The 11,714-nt window shown below is 40.9% G+C and overlaps 1 pseudogene; it reads right to left on the bottom strand.

The window, feature by feature from the left end:
* Positions 1–11,321: 11,321 nt before the first annotated feature.
* On the bottom strand, positions 11,322–11,714 carry LOC116667976 (annotated as a pseudogene).

Here is an 11,714-nt window from a genome sequence, read left to right as displayed (position 1 = left end):
GACCTCTAAGATTCTGGAGCAAATTTATGCCCTTTCATCAGCCACTTCAGGGCTTGTTTAATGGGCTCATGAACAATGTGGCCATAGGAATGAAAACTACATGGGCTCAACAACATGGACTTTCCCTTAAGGAAGCTGTCTTGACTACTGCTATTTTGAATGCCTAAACTGCTAATAGATGATGTCAACACTGAGTCCCCAATATGGCAGCATTCTTTGGAGGGACAAGCCAGCCACCTTGTGGCAGGCTGAATATATTGTATCTCTTCCATCATGGAGGGGTCATAAGTTTGTTTTAGGGGAATAGAATATTATGCATATGGGTTTTCCAACCCTTCCCCTAATGCTACTGCCAGTTCCACCATTTGTAGCCTCTCAGAATGCTTTATCCACTGTCATGAATTTTGTCCATAGTCACTGGGCTCAAGCCTAGGGGATTAATTGGTTTCACTACATATACCATTACCTAGAAGTAGCTAGCCTGATAAAAAGATGGTATGTCTTACTGAAGACTCAGTTTTGGTGTCAGTTGGGAGACAACACTATTAAGTGACGACGTTCTGTCTTACAGGCTGAAGTATATACTCTGATTCAGAGATGATTATATGATACTTTCTCCTCCACAGCCAGAATATATGGGTCTGGGAATCAATGTATGCAAGGATGATGTAACAATGCAATGCATACAATGGATGCAAATGGTGCATTTCACTCTTATTTCCAATAACCCACTCACAGGATTTTTGCCTCCTATCTTGTCAGCTTTTAGCTTTGATAGTTTGCAGGTATTATTCTCAAGTGGGAAAGGCTTCTGCACAGGAGGGCTCTGGTTCCTTTGTATGCTAGCAGGAGTCATGATGCCTCTTGGAGCAGTGGTGATGACTTAGCATATTTGAGACTCCTTCAGGCCAGAAATGTTTGTTACTGGGACATCATCCTCTGTGCCAGAAGCTGGTGTTAGGGAAACCTCCCAGCCAGAGATGGACACCAACCTCTTGCAAACTGTTTCTTGATTGAGTTTAAAAGTTAGTGCTACTTACGGTTTGAGTTTATGACTTGCTGTGTTTTTTTCTTTATTATGTTTCTTAATATGTAACTTGGTATTGTTGGGGAGAATTGGGTGAGTGAAGAGGAGAGGACATGGCATACATTGGGGGAGGAGTTTGTAGTGCCTTATTTCAATTGGTTAGACTGAAACTTTGTTAAAGTTTGGGTTGTCCGAACCATGAGGATCTGGGGGTCACAAAAGACTAGACAAAGGAAATTTCCTTTCAGCATTGTTACAACATACCCTTAAGCTGGAACTTCCTCCACCCTCTCATGTAGCAGTACACATGCTTTTGCCATCACACTCAGATTTTCCACTGCCCGTTTTGTTCCCATTGTAACCTTTTAATAAACCAGGACTTTCACAGGTAACCCAGTCTTCTAGGTAATCTGTCAGTCTGGCTGCCTCCAGACTTACATGTGGGCCTGAGCCAGTGCAATTGGGGTTATATCTGTTATTGTGACCTCATTGTATATACAGTCAGGGGAGGACTGGGGAGATTCTGGTATAAAAACATTTCCAGGGGAGGCTATAGCACAAGTGGTAGAGCGCATGCTTAGCATGCATGATGTCCTGGGTTTAACCCCCAGTACCTCCTCTAAGAATAAATAAATAAATAAACCTAATTGTCTACCTCCACCCAAAAAATTTCCAAACTGAAAATTTTCTAAGAAAGAGACAAAAAACCTTAATCCAGACCAGGCATTTGCAAATACTGGCTCATGAAATATGTAGTTCCAATTTACATTTGAGTAGCCACCACCTCAGGTACTCGTGCTGGCTGCACACATTAAAAATCTTTCGTAGCTACAGACGTGATGTTCTTGCTCTTGCTCTTCCTAGTATTCTCTGCCTAGGAGTCTCCTCTGCTTCCTTACATCAGCATCGGGAAAAAGAATTGCCCATTAACAAAATAATTAGTGGCATTAACTTTAGAAAAGATTGTCAGAAGAGCAGTAGGAGTAGTTCTTGACTTAGCTACAACCTGTACTTCTGTACATGACACTTAGATATCTCTAAATATAAACATTTTGAATGTATCACATGTGCTGAGAAGTGAACATTTGATGCATCACACAACACCAAGCAAATAGATAAATGGAAATGGAAAAGTGAAATTACTGATAGTGGTGATAAAATGTATATGTCTTATAAACGTATTGCAGTGAGATAAAATGGTTATCGTTTGGTTAAGCTGAAAGTGCTGACTTTATTCTCATTTGGATGCCCTTTGGTGTTAACTCAGTTCACTTTGTGTTGATTTGAAAGGGAAAAATTTAAAGAATAGGTTAAAAATGCTGGAGATATATTTCAACAGAGATATAATTTGAGATTTTATATATGTATTTATTTTTATATATATATACACACAAATACATATGTATTTGCTTATTGAGAATAGATATCTTTCCCTTCCTTGATAAATAGAAAATTACATTTTCACAAATTTGACCTTTTTTGTTTCTTTTTTTCTTTGGGGGTAATTAAGTTTGTTTATTTATTTGTTTGTTTGTTTATTTTTAAATGGAGATACTGGGGATTGAACCCAGGACCTCATTTATGCTAAGCATGCACTCTACCACTGAGCTATATCCTCCCCCTGACATTTGACTTTTTATAAGATTTTATGAACAAATCATATATGAAAATAGAATATTTACCAACTCACACGTTTTCCTCAGACACCACTGATCAAAACTAACAAGGAACCTTGAGGGGGCTGTGGGAATTTTTCAGATCCTAAAAGCACAATAGTAATATGAATAGTAATAAGGGTAGTAGTAGTACTGATAGTAGAATAGTAACTCCTGCTTGAGCTCTTGCTGTGTTTCAGGCTCTATGCTAACTTTGTCACAAGTCTAAAATCATTTAATTCTTACAGTCCTTAGTTGAAATTGTTATTATACGGCCCTCCCACTTTATAAAATAGTATCCTAGAGTTCATAGAATTGAAATGACTTGTCCAAAGTCACAGCCAATATGCAGAGGCATTTATTGATTCCAAAGCCTGTGTAGTAATAGCTGCCTTGTGTTAGTCTCCTGTTTGCTCAACAGTCGAGTTTGAACAAACATCTCTTAAAGTCAGATTATGACCAGATAATAAAACCTGTGTGAGAAAAAAGGCATGAATCTCTGTGTCTTGTACAGATAGATGAAATGTTTTCAGGAACAGGAAATAATAAGCTTGTGATAACACCTCAAAATAATTTTTATAAGGTATTGAAAAGGGAAGCAACAGAGCACCCAATATATTATGGTTTAATAACAGAACATTTCGCAGAAGACTGGGGCTGATGAGACATTTGCTTTGCTAACCTGCAATGCACATAAGAATGCTATAGGTAAATAGAACCAACAGCACAATAAGTGACTATCAAATGCTACTGCCATGTTGCATTGTTACCTGTCTCCACCTTAGGACTGAATCTGAATGAATGTGTGTTCCTTTTTTCTAAATTGGTCTCTTACTGTGTGAAAGCAACCTTTTCCCAAATGATCCAGAGAAGAATTTTTAAGAAACAGAAGAACTGTGCTGTAGGCTAATAGTCACTGTTCCACTTGCAGAGGCAGAAATGCAAACCCACAAATGTTGACTAAATGACAACCTGCCAGAAAGGTCTTGAAAGTGGTATGCAGACCACAGGGAGGTAGGTGGGTTTCTGATGTGCATCATGCTCCATCCTGGAAATACATCAATTACAGGAGTAAAGGGACACCAGAAAGGAAAGAGCAGCATGGCTAACCCTCAACTTGGAGAAGCCAATACAAACTAGAAATACAAGAGCAGAAGCAGAAACTGATAGTAGTAGCTTAGAATATAAGACCCATTAGATGAAGTCCAATTCAGTTTTGCTTTATTTCTCCTGAATATTTTTCTAGAAATGAGTGCCATTCATATTTGAGAGTTGAAAAGACATTATTAAGGTATTTATTCAGTTAGCAGACATATACCAGGTGCTGGGGATGGTCATGCTTGAGTGAATCTTGAAGTTGCGTAGGATGTGTGGGCCAGGAAGGGGTTTGGGAGAAGTGTGTGGGGTGTTCCAGGCAGAGGGAACAGTATATGCTGAGGCACAGAGGCACATGTTGATGTTAAAGGAATGATTTTCTCTGTAGAGTGGGAAAAAATTGCTCTTCAGAAAAAAATCATGGTTTATTTTCCTTTTCAGGAGAGAGACAGCATTCATGGCACAGATAGGTGGTTCTTTTTGTTGAGGAAGACAATCAGTGATTCTTGAGAGGGATGTGGAATGGGCAGCAGGGAGAGCAGGATATGAGATGAAGAGAACAGAACTGATCTACCAGAGGAAGCAATAAGTGAGAGGAATTTGGAGTTTGGGGGCACCCTGGGTGGAACAGTGAGAAAAAATGAAAAGATGGGAAGACCATGTCCAAGTAAGAATCTTGAGCAAAACAAAGAAGTCATTGTGAGCTAGAGAACAGGACAATCAGTCATGAGGAGGACACAAGTCCTTCCCAAGGATTATACAAAACATCAGGAGGGCACAAACTTCTACATTCTGTGGGACAGTGTCTTGGGTAATCTTTATCTGGATATTAAAGAGTAACCCCAGCAGATTAGAGGACTCAGGGTGGTTGCTAAGTTGACATCATCGTCTTATATTTGTAAAATTTGCCTGCTTTTTCTAACTGGTAGACAATACTTCATTCTGAAAGTTCTGCAGCTTGTAGGCTCTGTTTTTTATATTTAAAATAATTTAAGTGAATGAGTTTGTAATTTATGTTCTAAATTTAGAATGTTTTAAAACATAATATATAAAATATAATAATATTGAACAAATAAAATTATACACAAGTTTATGTTCATAACCCAACAAAAAAGATTTCATATATTTTAAAAAATTTCCCAAATTTCTGGTTAAAAAACGCATTCTCTATTATTTACCTCTTTCCTGGGAATTTACAAGTCTAACCTGCAGGCTGAATTAGTTCTCTGAGCTAGAGGAAAGGCATTAAAGGTAAAGGATGAAGCAAAATTCCTATTACTGTGTCTCTGCTTCATTTGTCCGTTAAAGGAGACTGACCCATCCAGGCTGCGTGCTCCAGAGGCTATAAAACAGTGTATTCTCCAGGTTCTTCATCCTCTCCACTCCCAGTCCACCCTGTCCCTCCTGTCCGATTTGTACACACAAGCATTCACTCTCACTTCTCTGGCCCTGGACACTTGTTCTGTCTTCCATGTCATGAAATGAATAAGTAGAGTACATCAAGTAGACAGACTGTTCAGAGCTCAGAAGGAAGGGCTAGGTTGAAGACAGATTTGAGTTATTGATATATAGCTAGTTTTCAGAGTTATGGGTGTAGATGGAATTGTATATATAGAGAAAGAAGACTGAGTGAGAAATGCAATAAAAATATTTAGAGTCCAGGTCAAGGAAAATGAGCTGGCAGTGGAGAAAGTAAAGGAGTAGGTGCAGATATGGGAGACCAACCAGAAGAGTGTGGTGCCACAGAAAGGAAGAGAAAGTGTTTCAAGAAGGAAGGGATGTCCAGCTGAGTCAGAGATTGCTGAGAGATCTAGTAAGATGAACACTGGAAAATGTCCACTGGGCTTGGCAATGTGAACCTTACTAGTGACCTTGGTGAAAGAAATTTTGGTGAAGTGGTAGGGGTGGAAGCCACGTTGGAGAGGATCAAAGAGTGAGTAGATGGAGAAAATAGAGAAAGTATGAGAAGACAATTCTGGATGAAACTTGGCTGTTGGGGGAGAAGAGAGATAGGGTAGTAGCTGGAAGGGGTATTGGATCAAGGGAGGGATTTCCTATTTTAATTGGAGGATTCTAGCCCATGTTTGAGTGCTGATGGAAACAATTCAGTACAAGATGTATTAGTTAAGATAACATGAGCTGCTATATAAACCTTCCTAATTATGCATAATGGCTCAAACATGATAGAAGTTTATGTCTTGATAACTTAAAATCTAAAGCAGTGATTTAGGTGATTCAGGACCTAGGCTTCCTACATCTTGTGGCTCACCCATATTCAACATGACTTCTATGTTGCCAAGCTTGTCTGCATCAAGCCATGAAAGGGAAAGAATGTGGATGATACCCATGGGACGTCTGTATGTGTCTGGTCTGGAAGAAGCAGCTATTACTTCAGCGCAGATAATGTTGGCACAGATAACATCAGTCACACAGAGCCATCCTCCATACTTAACTGCCAGAGAGGTTGGGAAATTTAGTCTAGGAAGAATAAGAAATGGGTTTGGTGAACAACTAGCAGTCTGTGCTATAGAGGGAGAAGTTAAAGATGCAGGAGATGGGGTAGGGTTTGGAGAAGGGGATAATGGAAAGAGTGACCTTTCTGAGAAGGTAAGAGGGAAGAAACCAGGCTCCAGAGCCCATGAGGATAGATTTGTTTTCCAGCCAGGGGAAAGGGGCAGGAGGTCAAGAATACAAGTGAATGATCACAAAGATGAACCACGTTTAAGGCATGAAGGAACATAGGAGAGTGCTGATGGACAGAATGTGGCAAAGTCAGTAAGTTGGAGGTCCTGATAAGGCCAAGAATGGCTTCTATGGGCATTCTTAAATGAGCTGGAATGAAAGGGCATTTTGATGCTTGTCCTCTCAAGAATGAGGTGTTTGAAAGCGTTATTTAGGATGTGATTCGATTCCAATGATGACAAGGTCCATGTGTGACCATGGACATGGGAGGATCAAATGGAATGAAGAAAATGGTCATGACAATAAGGAAGTCAAAGAAACCGAGAGCCCAGGATATTTGAAGGCTTAGCTGTGTGGGTACTGGTACCACCTAGAAAGGAGATAGGAGTTATAAAGAAGAGGAAGCCTTGAATCACATGCCAGAGTCTTCAGAGGATGACATGTTATGACCAAGAGGTTGGAAAATGACAGTTTTGTGGGAAAGAGAAGATGGTGGTAAACCTGGATGGAGTGAAACTTCAAAGGCCTCATAATGTCTCTTTTAAAAGAGGGAGAGGTAGTAAAAGTCTGGAAGTTGTACACAGTACTATTCTCATCTTCCAATTTTTAGTAGACAACATGTTGGAGAGGAAGCTTTGGATGGGGGGTGGATGGGATGTGGTATTCCCAAGGTACCACCAGGCTTCAGTTTAGGTAGAAAATTCCAGTCTAAGAAAAGCTTGGGGGTGTAAGCATCTAAGGGAATTTGTAGACTTTAGAATGGAAGCTCAGGAGGATATAAAGGAATGATTGGGGAGCAGAGCCAGGACGGAGTGCTGGGTCAGTTGAGGGGATATAGAGAACAGGTGAGAAGGAGAGTTACAAAGGTAGGGTGACACTTTTGGATGGGACTTGTCCTGAGAGTTCCTTGGTGAAAGAGATGCATGGTTGAGAGCCTTTTTGTGGTGATTTGGCAACAATATGGTATTGTGGCCCCTGCAGCTTCACATGGGAGTGTAGCACGCAGAGGGGGGTTCGATGGCCCTGTGCATCTACATTCAGTTCCAGAGGCCAACTTGTGGTAGGTCCCCTCCTCCCTCTCCAGCCTCCTCTCACTTCATTGCACTCTGCTCCAGACACTGCAGCCACCTTTTATATCCTCCATCCTCACATGGTCTTCCCTGCCTCAGGGGCACATGCCCTCCTCTGCCTAGAAGGCTCTTATTCATCCTTTAGATCTTGATTAAAACACCCCAGGCTCCCCTGTTATTATCTCTCATCTCACTGTGTACTTTTCCTTCACAGAGCTTATCACAGTTGTAATTTTAAATTTGTATGCTAATGTAGTTAAAGCCTCTCTCCTCCTCTTGTCTGTAAGATCCACGAGGGCCATGTCTGTTTGACACACATGGTATCCCAGTACTTGCACATAATAGGTGTGGTGGTTTTAAAATAGGTCCACAAATGCTTTGACACTCCCATTTTCAAAGGCGGAAGTCTAATTCTCTTCCCCTTGAATGTGGGCCAGACTTAATGACTTGCTTCTGACAAATAGAATGTGGCAGAAGTGACAGTATATGACTTCTGAGGTTATAGAAAGAATACAGCTTCCTCCTGCTGCTTTCTTCCTCTTGGATCACTTGCTCAGGGGAAGTCAGGGCATGCTGTGAGGTCACTTAGGAAACCCTGTGGTAAGGCCCACGTGGAGAGGAACTGAGGCCTCCCGCCAACAACTAGCATCAAGTTGTCAGTCATGCGAGGAAGGCACCTTGAAAGTGGATCCTCCAGCTCTGGTCAAGCCTTCAGATAGCTGCAGCTCTGGCTGCCATCTGACTATAACCTCATGAGAGAATCTAAGCCAGAACCACCCCACCAAGTTGCTCCCTGTGAGAGATAACAAATGATTATTATTGTTTTAAGCATCAAAGTTCTGGGGTAACTTATTATGCAGCAATAGATAACTAATAGAATAGGTTTTCAGTAAAGAATGAATGAATTAATCATCAAATTCATGGACACTTTTTTGTTTCCTTTATCTCTCTCTCTCTCTCTTTTTTCCTTTTCTTTCTTTCTGGTTTGGCATTAATTACATCAGTAATGATTCTAATAGGTGCCTGAAACTTTCTGTTGCATCTTCTCTGTATTTTACTTTATAGACTTTTTCATCTGTATGAACTGGAACAAAGAATACAGACAAGTCAGCAAAAATAGGTAAGCCTTAAAAGATTGCATTTAACTGAGGGATTTCAGTATGAGGAAAGATTAATTATAGTTTCTCTTCCACTGCATACTACCAAGGATTAGTTAGCATAAAAGTGAAGCAGACAAAGCAGAGTTCTTAAGGATCATCAAAGCATGGTGAAATTTTGGTCAAGATTGGGTTTTTTAAATAAATCTTTAATGTAGATTTTTTACATAGCTTTTAAGTCAATAAAGTTGACTTACTTGTCGTTGTATATTGGACCAAATGTTTGCACCTTTTGGATTTAAGAGGCCAAATATTTTAGGGTCATCAACCATCACAACTTCTTTGTCTTTGCCTATGTCAACAGACTCCTTCCCTCCCCAGAAACCTTTCAGCTTCACAGAGGATAAAGGGAATTTTTGTAGGGAATCTTGACCTGGTATGATGTAACATCTGCTGTTCCCTTTTGTAGCGGCAACACAGAAGCAATGCCTGGCACAGAGCAGCCATTCAAAATGTATTTGTTGAGTAAACGAATGAGTGAATAAATCTCTTTACTCATCGTAATCATTGAGATGTTAAAAACTGTTCCAGTTGCCTAAGTAGGAATGAATACATAGCTAACACTATCTGGCAAATAAAGGGAAGATCTGAATTATGTAGCATCAATCTGACAAGTGCAATTGAACCACTGTGTTATTGTTTATTTGCTCATGTTTACATTTTCCTCACAAAAATATAATTTTTGTTTTATAACTGTGTGGTCAATTAGGGGTGTGGCTAATTCTGTGGACTGTCTCACTCAACATCTGTTCCAGTCTCATTACAGTGTGTCTTCCTGGAATGCAGACTGAAAAGTTTAAAACTGCATTTTCCAGACTCCTTTGCTGTTGGGGTCCTGAATGAGTCTTAGGTTCCTTCAGTCAAATGTATTCACCTGGGCCCTGAAAATGAACTGAGTTAAGAGGGAGAGTTTGAGGCATCTGTCTTGCTGGTGCTGATGGTTTAGAGGGAAGCAGTTTGATCTGGACCTGGAAGCAGAGGTGATGGCTCCATAATTTGTCATGTAGATTCCTGATCAGGAGAAGGTGGCATGATTCTAGAGTGAGTGCCTGCGAGTGGTTACTCCCCTGATTCAGCAGGTAGTCTCCTGTTCTTGGCAGGAGCAGCAGACTCCTTCACAGCCGAGTTCTGTAGGGTGGGTTGGAGAGTTGTTCCTGGATGATCAACCTGGAGTCTGTTTCCTCAGTCCATCTAAAAATATTGTAAGCCATTTAATACCTTGCACTAAATCCCTTTCTGCCCAAAGGAATAGTTTTTTTTTTTCTCCTCTGCCACTGAACCCTAACCAAAGCAAGGGGCTGAGAATTATTACACAACTGACAAAATGATTTAAATTACTATGTAGATCATTAAAATGCAGATATACTTTAATGTTTATGAAATATCACATACTCTGTTGTCAGGAGGTACAATTTCAAACAAAAACATGTGCCCCCGCAATAATCTGTATGTTGATTTTTGTAAAAAAAAAAAATCCTATCAAATCTGAATTCTATTGAAGAACTCTTTTGTTGCTTGCTAATGCTATCAGGACTGTAGTTTGCGCGCAACAGAGTTCAACTGGATTTATGCAAAAGAAAAATGAATTTATATAAAGTCCTCTGATAGAACCCAAGGGCAAGGATGCAGCTGGACCTCAGGGATGGCCTGGAGCCAAGGACTGCAGTGCCATAGAGAACCCAGGAAGCTGTCTCACCAGCTCTCACCATTGTTTCTCTCTGAATATCTGCTCATTCTTTCTTGCTACTAAATTTCTCTGCATCCCAATCAACACGTTAAAAAAAAAAAAAAGCTCAACTTCCATTTACATATCCTTCATTCGAAAGAACAGACAGATAGACTGAAGTAAGAATCTCCAAGATTCAATTCTAGAATTTTAAGGAAAGACTATGAGTAGCCTGCTTCAGTCAGGTGCCCAGTTCAGCCAAGTTGCACAGCTCACAGATGCCCTCATCTTGTTTTCTATGTAAAGGGCACCCCTAGAGCACAACATTCTGTGGAACAGAATGTGAATGATGCCCCTTGGAGTCGTGCCACCACCCTGAACCAATCTGCTGGAGCCTGGAGGCAGAGTCCTATTGTGAGAACCAGGCAGTGGGTGCTCTGCTCCGGGCATCGTGTGGATTGTGGGTGGTCGGGGGAGGTGGAGTTGCAGGAAGGGGAAGTTACCGTGTAAGAGGGAATTACTGGGTGCTCAGGCGGCAAGCTCCCTGATGTTCATTACAAGAATGATATACTGATTTTAACTATGTTAGATCAGGGGTAGGCAAACTATGGCCCACAGGCCAAATCCAGTCTGCCCCTGGCTTTTGTAAATACAGTTTAATTGGAACACAGTCATGCCCATTTGTTTGCTTGTTGTCTGTGCCGCTCATTTTCTGTACTGGCAGAGTCAAGCAGTTGCAGCAGGAATCGTACAGTTCACAAAGCTACAATATTTACTGGCTGGCCCATTACAGAAAAAGTTTGTTGAACCCTGTATTCAACCCCTGCTGCTCAAAATGAGGTTCCCAAGCCAGCAATCTCAGCATCGCCTGGGAGCTTGTCAGACTTCCACTTGGAACTTCTGATTCAGAACCTGCTTTTTTCACCCCCTCCAGTTGAGGCATTTTATTTCCATGTATGTATTATATCTCTAGAAAAAGAACCCCAAGATCCCCCACCCCCACTATATTTTTGTCTTGCTTCTTTATGGTCCACGATGCCAGCTGAGGTTATCGGTGTAATGAAACTGAACTGACAGGATGGGAGAGGCTCATTCTGCCAGTTTTCTAGATCTTTGAGTTGTGCATCGAATCTAGGGCTGATCGCCACACTTGTGTAACCTGCCCGTAAAGTTCACAACAATTTTCCCAGCTCTGTGATCAACACTGGTTTTAGATTGGCCAATATAACCATGCTTCATTATCACAGTTAGAAACTGCAGGACAGTGGCTTTGGAGCACAGCCTAATAACCTAGCGTTTACCTCTCTTTTTGGCATTGTTAATGCACTTGAGAGTATCAGCCGGGACATTCATGTGCACCAT

The sequence above is a fragment of the Camelus ferus genome, chromosome 13 (genome assembly GCF_009834535.1).
Source record: "Camelus ferus isolate YT-003-E chromosome 13, BCGSAC_Cfer_1.0, whole genome shotgun sequence".
NCBI classification, from domain to species: domain Eukaryota; kingdom Metazoa; phylum Chordata; class Mammalia; order Artiodactyla; family Camelidae; genus Camelus; species Camelus ferus.
The sequence above is the reverse complement of the archived record's forward strand: the minus strand, read 5'-3'. Positions and strand labels throughout refer to the sequence as shown.